At 40.3% G+C, this 8,643-nt stretch overlaps 1 long non-coding RNA gene across 1 annotated transcript in view; it reads left to right on the forward strand.

Annotated features, from left to right (window-relative positions):
* The window catches only part of LOC121280772, a 70,223-nt gene extending 62,135 nt beyond the window's left edge, over positions 1 to 8,088 (forward strand). Inside the window, exon 4 of the long non-coding RNA XR_005943706.1 lies at positions 7,737 to 8,088. This is a non-coding gene — a long non-coding RNA (uncharacterized LOC121280772). The remainder of the gene's footprint in view (positions 1 to 7,736) is intronic.
* Positions 8,089 to 8,643: the final 555 nt, after the last annotated feature.

Genomic DNA, 8,643 nt, shown 5'->3' on the forward strand with positions numbered 1-8,643 from the left:
CTGGCCTTATGTTAGAAGAAAATTAACAGATGCTCATGTTCTTGGTTTAATTCAAGAAGTTTTTGTGCATGACAATGTGCCGTGATACTTTCTATTAAAGGGGATCTTATACCTCTTGCTTTTAGTACCTGGGAAATGAGTTTTCCCCTTGACTCCTTGATTTTCCTGTTGGTTTGGGAAAACCCAACCTTCGCACTTTTGCACTTTCCAAAATGCACACCCAACCCTCCTGTGACTTTCCCAGGAGTTTTATCTTTTCACACAGCGGCCAGATTGTACCATTGATCCAAGAAAGATTGAAATTTTAAGAGGCTGTAATAATAAAATATATCTTTGATGTAGTTTCTTGTTTGTTTACAAACCTAGTAGGCACTTAAAGCATTGCAATTCTTTTTGCACTGGAGCAGTTTTTTTCAAGTATGAAAGTACATTTGAATTCAGGCTTTTATTAGATTGTTCGAGGTTTAATTTTTTCCAGTGATTCAAAAATAATGCCCCTTGCTATTGCAGACTCTTGTGGTCTGTACATAGTACATTCTGGGTGAGTGGCAATGGAAGATACATGGGGGGCACAGATGGCATGGGGATATAAAGGGGCATGGGGGATCTGAGGTGGCATGGGAGTCGCAGTGGAGTGCAGGGGTGGGCTTCCCCATGATTTTCCAATACAGTATCTCAGATCCCAACGTTGTTTTAAAGGCCCACTAAAATTCACCTCTCACCCACCCATCCCATGCTACCTCAGATCACCTATGCCACCTCACATCCCCCCCATGGGATGCATGAATCCAGAACTAGAGGGCACTGTTTTAAAATTAGGGGTCGCCCTTTTAGGACAGAGGTGAGGAGAAATTTTTTTCTGAGGGTTGTGCGACTTTGGAATTCTCTGCCTCAGAAGGCAGCAGAGGCGGAGTCATTGAATATTTTTAAAACAGAGTTAGGTAGATTCTTGTTAGGTAAGGGAATCAAAGGTTATCGGGGTAGATGAGAATGTGGAATTCAAAACACAAACGGATCAGCCAGGATCACATTGAATAGCAGAGCAGGCTCACAGAGCCGAATGGCCTACCTCCCCTATTTTGTATGTTAGTGTGTATCCTCCATAGCCACTCACCCAGAATGCACTATGTGCAGTATGCAGGAGCTATGCATTAGCAATGACATTGTTTTAAAATCATTAGAAAAAATTAAACCACTAGTGATCTAATTTAATGACATGTTAGTACTTTTTGAGATTAATAAACAAACGTTCTAAAATTTATTTTTTTGGAAAGGTAACTTTTATACAACCGCCTGCATTGAGAATTAGTTCAAACACTTTTGCATCTAAAGACCAAATTAAAGAATAATTAAACTATTCGTCGCAAACAAACATAAATATTATTAGCTTTTTAAAAAACAGTTTAGTGACAGATGAATAACAATAGTGAATAAATGAATTTGGTCACCAAGAAATAGCCAACAGGCATAATGATGAATAAAATTACATTGAGCAATTAATATATTAAATTGCGATACTAATAACTATCATAAATTAATCATATTGCTGCGTTCTTGTTCTTAGAAGAATGGATTAGAAAAAAGGGTGAAATTTGGCTTCAGTGTGTCAAATTACAGATGATAGCTAAATTTACAGTCTGTTTTACACTGCCATGATTTGTACTACTGCAAAAGTCAAATTTTACCCACCAAATATTTTCAAAATCCTGCAATACAATTTCTTTGGCAGTAGAGGGCAGCTTAATGACATGTCTCTTTTATTCACTCTTGTAATGCTTTAGCTGTAGTTGAAACACGCTTGCAGTAGAAGGTGTTAGCGTAACACATCTAATTCTATCAGAAGTCCTGTTATGTTTCCATTATAAAACTAAGGCCAGAATTTTGCGCTTCCCCCACCAGTTGGTTTTTAGGCGGGGGAAGGAGTGTGAAATTGAAGGGACAGGATTTCGTCCGGACTCCCACCTGCCCTGACCACACGGCAATTTTACGCTGGCGCAGGCAAGGCCTTGGTTGGAAAGCCCACCCTTGCCCCAATTGAGGCCCTTAAGTGGCCAAATATAGGGCACTTAAGGGCCATTTCCCACCCAGCCTCAATTTTGTGGCTAGCGGGAGAATTGAACTTCCATGGGGTAAACCCAAAAAAGAACAGTTACATCGCGTGGGGAGGTACGCCTCAGTCAGAAGCCCCCTTCTGAAGTCTGGTGCCCCCTCCTTAAAGTGTGGTGGCCTCTGTATGTCCCTCCCCCACTGGCTTCTCCTCCAAGACCCTGATCGCCCCCTTTGTGCAACCCCCCCCCCCCCCCCCCCCCACCCCCACCCCCACCACCCCCAGGCCTTCATTACTCTCCCCAACCAGGGATCCTTTGAATTTACCTGGGCCTCTGGTTCCCCTAGTGATTGACCCACTCTATCAAAGGGTTTGTATATTTAAACACAAAGGTTTCTCTGCTTGCCTACACTTTTCAAAATCATCTGTTTATAATATACTGGCCTGAATATTGCCATCGGTGTGCAGAGGCGGGCCAGACATGCAAAATGACACAAGATGATGTTGGGCGTGTGTCCCAAAATCATTGCGTGTCATTTCGATCTTTCGCTTGGCAGGCACGCACCGGAAGCGTCTGCGAGCCTGCTGAACTGTTAACAGTCTATTACGGCGTTAACAAACCAATTAAATTTGTTTGCAACGCTGCCCGTCCAACCTTAAGGTTGGTGGGCAGGCAAAGGGCCCAGGTGGCCTTCGAGTTCTTGAGGAAACCTCATCCACTAGCAGGATGACAGTCCCTAAAGCTTTTATTAATTAAATGATAAAATTTTCCTGAATATAAAAACATGTCCCAGCTCATGTGACACTGTCACGTGAGGGGACATGTCTAAATAATTGTTAACTTTATTCTTTAAAAATTTTTATTATGTCGTTAATCTCCCTGAGGCAGCTCCGTGTCTCAGAGAGATTGCTGCGCTCTTTCGCGCGCATGCGTGAAAGAGTGCAGGCCCCGACTCTCCCTCCTCCCCCCGCCTGCACAGGTACTGCTAAGCGCTACCGGCCACGCATCACGCTGGGCGGACCTTAATTAGCCCGCCTTAAAATGGCGGCTCACAGCCGATTGCAGGCGGCGATCGGCACTGTGCCTGCCCCTGCCTGCTCCCACCCAGCCTGCCTGACATAGGTAAGTTCCAGCCATTGTCTTTTTTTATTAGTCCTCCCTATGTGCATCACCTCTCACTTCTCCACGTTGAACATGCATCTGCCCATTTTCATTATCCTGCCTGTCATAGTTAAGCCCATAACTGCCCTCATCATGATCTAGTGCTGCACCTAGTTTAATTTCATTTGCAAACTTTAGAATACTGCTTCCTACACCTGCATCTAAGTCATTTTTAAAAATTGCAAAGAATAATTGATTCAAAACTAATCCTTGGAGAGCTCACTGCAATCCACCTCCCAGTTTGTAAAACATCCATGCAGCATCACCTTCTGCTCCACGAGACTGAGTGAGTTTTGTATCTAAGTAGTGACTTTCTTCTTAATTCCATGGTGTAAGAAAGCCATTGAATATTATAGAAATAGATTTCTCTCTCTCTCTTTCTTTGTCCCTTATTAAGGAAAATTCCATAGCAGCCTGCCAGGGCTGACACAGACACAGGATAGCAGATACCTATTATCTCTGCCAAGGCCATAACTCTTGGCATACACCTTTGTGTAAGACATTGCAAGGTAGTTAAGGTGGGATCTCATAGCCTATATCTAAACAAAAGATTAACAAGGTGTCCTAGCAAGAGATAAGCAGAAGGGTGAAGCTATGAGCTAGGGACTGGATTAGGAGGGGTATACTTTGGGTGCTCGGACAGTTGAATTGAAAGAAGTATTTGAATGAATGATTAGCTTAAAATACCCATCAACCACTATCTTATGTTAATTGTTTTATAAATATGAAAAATAATGCATCCTCCTCCCTGTGGATGCTACTGCTTTATTGCATTATTTTTAATGTTTGGTTTATATATCCCAATCCAAATGGTTGCATGTTTTCACTTTGATTTGTTGCGTATTGTAATAGGGCAAATAACGTACAGTATTGTGTCTATACATGATCGCACACTGGCTGCTAAATTATGTGAGGTTGCAGGTGGCCTTGGCCATGCAGTTGCAGTTTTCTCAGTGCTAAATAAAAAAAAATGGCAAACCTGGCTAACCATCCCTCCTTCTTCCATCCCTTACCCCTGCACATGCGTACACACTCACACACACATACACAAACGCGGACACACATGCTTTCCATTGTTTTCTCCCGTCTTTTGCCTGGTCATTCTGGATACATACCTCTTATGATAAGAATGTATCAAGTACCATAGAATACATGACAACAATTACTTTCTTTCTCGTAGTGACTGATATTAATATCAGGAGTTCGGTGTACCCGGAAAATCATTTCCCACCAATTGTGATGCACTTGTTGGCAATCCAACATACTGGAGAAATGATGCCTAATATTTTTGAGTGTACTTATAATTTGCTTCACAGTCGTGATCATAAATCTCACTTCTAGCAAAAAAATAGCATTAGAACATATGGAAATTTGGCATAATTTATTGCCCCCCGAAAGCTTTTAAAATAATATTTTTATTCAACTATAGCACAGCTCACCTGAAGAGCTCAAGCTAATGATTTTTGCTTTCCGTCCAGGAACAATACTCAATTTCCCAGAATAAAACGGAAGGAAAAGTACTGCTCTAGCTCAAAACAGTTGACTAATTAAAAGTAATTGTGGAATTAATAACAGGGAAAGGAACTGCAACAGATGATCACCATTTAAACCTTTCAGAAAGATTACATTGTTTGTAACACAGTTGCTAAGGTAACTAACACTTGTGTATTTAATCCTAAGGATACAAGTATTACATGCAGAATTCAGAATTTGTTTTCTGGATCTTGGTTAAAAGACAGTCCCCACATGCCTCCAAAGTGCACATTAACTGTTGTCTGCATATTGGTAATGAATTCTTCTACAATATCAAAATACATTCTTCATCATGAGAAGGCTTCAGTATGTTGAGTGTTAGTAAACCCCAATCTTGACTCAAATACACTTCAATTAGCACATAATTACTGCTATAACAAAGCATATTTACTGACATTTGGGACATCAATTATGATTATTTTTAAATCTCTTCATTACATAAAACTTTTAGTCAATTGATTTATCTATTTGCATTAGTTTTGCTAATCTTAGTAGGTAGTTTAGAATGTTTTGTGCTCCTGCTAATTAATAAGCAGTCATCATTTTAGAGGTTGCAATACATTGCAGTACTTAAGAAACCCTATGAGATTTTCCAGTATTGCTAGTGATATCCCACTGACACAGAGGAGTTAATAAGCTGTTTAATGGATTCTGTTTGGTGCAATGGGAGGTTACGCTCTTGAAGCAAATTAGGCAAGATCCTATTAACTTGATTGAAATGTCAGTAATAATGTTTTAATGCAGAAGCATCAATCTACATTGTGAAGAATTGTACAAACACTTTCAGTATCAATAGTAAATCAAGTATGGTTCACTGTTACCCAATTGATCCAGATGGTGACATTTTGCAGCTGCACATTTTTATGATTTTGTAGATGAAGACCTCTTAGATTAGATCTTTTTTGTTGAGAAATGGATCGAATGCCCCGCTTTTACTATTAGTTTCAAACCAATAATATGGCAGAAATATTTGGTTTTAAAGTGTATACTCCTTGAGAATGTCATTTTGTTTGTGGAATTTAAGTCAGCAATCATGACACTTGTAATAATTATCCTTTAAACCCTCTTAAGCAACTGACAAGGCACTGAGCCACTTTAATTATCAAAAATTCATTTATGCAACAATAGCAGTCACTGTTGCTTAGTGACCAAACCAGATTTAGTAACTTTTTAAATTTGATCTTACGACATGGTAACACTGACAAAGTTGCATTTATTTTATTACTAAGAAAGTAAAGGGAAAATGAGCATTATTATCCATGTTACATGCAACATGTCAAGATTGTAAACAGAATATATTGCATCAAGAACTCCCATAGGCAAAGTTGTCCTGTCTCAATCCATATTGCTCTTCTGTTTAAAGTCTAAATTGGCATGTCAATTCCCAGCCTCTGACCTGCTCTTGTAGCCATAGTATTTATATGGCTAGTCCAGTTCAGTTTCTGGTTAATGATAACCCCCAGGATGTTGGTGTTGGGAGATTCAGCCATGGGGTAATGCCATTGAATGTCAAGGGGAGATGGTTAGACTCTCACTTGTTGGAGATGGTCATTGCCTGGCACTTCTGAGGCATGCATGTCAGTTGCCACTTTCAAAAAGGTTGGATCAGGAGTGGAATGGCTATCTGTCTGCAAGTGGTGGGTGGCAAATATTGATAATTAAGGGAAAAGATAAAAGCAAAATACTGCGGATGCTGGAAACCTGAATCAAAAACAAAAATAGCTGGAGAAACTCAGCAGGTCTGACAGCATCGGCAGAGAGGAATACAGTTAACGTTTTGAGTCGGGAAGACTCTTCATCAGAACTAAAGAAAACTTGATAATTAAGGGGCCTATGATAGCCCCTCTCCTGCACCAACTGGAACTTTCTAAATGGCAGGAGAGCCCCTTGTAATGGCTAAACATACCAGTTAGAGGAGGTGGGCTTTTCTAATGCTACCTACTTCCCAAACCCCACAGCTATTGAACCATGATAGCCTGCTAGCTGTGGCCTCTTTCGACTTTTATATCGTTAAAAAGCGTTCAGAGGGTGCCTCACGATGGAGATGCCTTTTCGCTCTTTCTCTCCTATGTAAATTATCAGTTCGCACCCCATCCTACTCCACACCAATGCCCGCTGCCCCTCTTCCCCTCCCCAGCCTCGGGAGCCTGTCTGTCATGCTTAATTGGATGGTGAGCATGCCCTCTGGCCATGTATTTGGTCCAGGGCTGAAAGATCACGTTGGGGTCTACTTCCAATGTGATTTTGGTTTGGGACTTGGAGGTTTTCCCATCTTCCAGTTCCCAACCCTAGAAGGAAAATCCAGCTTTGAGTATCTTATCATTTATCTCATTGCTGTAAGGGGAAACCTTGCTGTCTACTAATTGTTCACCAAAGTTATTGTATATCATTGTTGTATGTAAAGAGCACTTTGGAATGTCCTGAGACCATGAAAAGTTTTACATAAATCAAGTTGTTTATTTTCTTTTAAAATAGACTGAACCGTGAAATAAAGATAGGGTTGCTTTGTGGGTGCTCAACCTGACTTGCGGGGGAGGAGGAGAAATTTTAAGTCATAGAAGTTTACCCATAATCATGGTGATTGGCATACAGTTTTGAAGTATATCCTTTCCCTCTTTATTGAATAAGTGTGTAACATTTGCCACTCTCAAGTCCTTACAATATAATTTTGATTTTTGATGGTTCACAAGATTGCAACATACTTATGGACGAGGACAGCCATTTGGCCCATTTTAATACATCCATTTGCGACAACATCCCAATTGTTTCACTTAGTTTGTTCTTAAATTATTCCAGTGTTTTTGCCTCCACTGGTCTAATCAGAAGTCTATTCTATGTGTTGATCTCTCTTTCAACAAAAAACCTGTTGCTATCAGTGCTATAAGTTACCCTTTACTAGTATGAATCTGTGTTCCTTTGTTGTATATCTACTGTTTAATACAAAGTAGTATTTCACATTAACCTTTTCCATCCCTCTCTCAAATCATTCTTCAGATGCCTCCTTTCAAGACTGAAAAGCTTAAGCCTCCAGCAGTTTTTCCTCTTAAGTCAGACCTAACTCTAAGGATCAAGATCGAAAACCTTGTAGGTCCTCTCTGTCTCCAGTGCTTGAATATTTCCCATTTTTCTCAGTGAGCAGAAATGTATATTGTACTCAAGGTGTGGTCTGATCAAAGCACTGAAAAGTTTGACCACAACTTTCTCTGACTTGTATTCTGTTGTTTTAGTTATTCTTGTTGCTGTGCTTATTGCTGCTCTGCATTGGCTGGACCTGTTGAACGTTGACACAAATGCATAATACTATGGATGCTGGAAATATGAAATAAACAGAAAGTGCTGGAAATAATCAGCAGGTCAGGCAGCATCTGTGGAGAGAGAAATGGAGTTAACGTTTCAGATCCGTGACCTTTTACTTCTCTGAATTAAATTGCATCAGGCATTGTCCAATCCATTCACATGCTGAGGCAGGGCAAGGAGAAAGCTAGAACCCAGATGAAATGGATCATGAAGCAGAAAATAGTAAATAGGTGAGTGTGAACACAGTGATTTTGAAACATATCCATGTACAGAAGTCAAGAAAAAGCTGACATTGGAAAACATGGATGAAGGCAAATCTACATTACGATATAAATGAGATAAAATAACAGGAAACTGTGGCTGTAATAAACTATGATGTGATGGGAATGTCAGAAACATGGCGAAATCCTGAGGGTGAACATGAATGTAATATTCAAGAACATAGTGTTCAGAAAAGATGGTGCTGTCGCAAATTATGTCAGGGACTTCTGGGGGATGAAAGGTGTGATCAATTGGAAGGGAGTAAGCCACAGAAAGGACTAGTCTGGCTAGAAACCTTTCATGTGAGTAAATTCTGGACAAAGGATGTATTTTCCCAGGTCTG

Source organism: Carcharodon carcharias, chromosome 8, assembly GCF_017639515.1.
Source record: "Carcharodon carcharias isolate sCarCar2 chromosome 8, sCarCar2.pri, whole genome shotgun sequence".
Lineage (NCBI taxonomy): Eukaryota > Metazoa > Chordata > Chondrichthyes > Lamniformes > Lamnidae > Carcharodon > Carcharodon carcharias.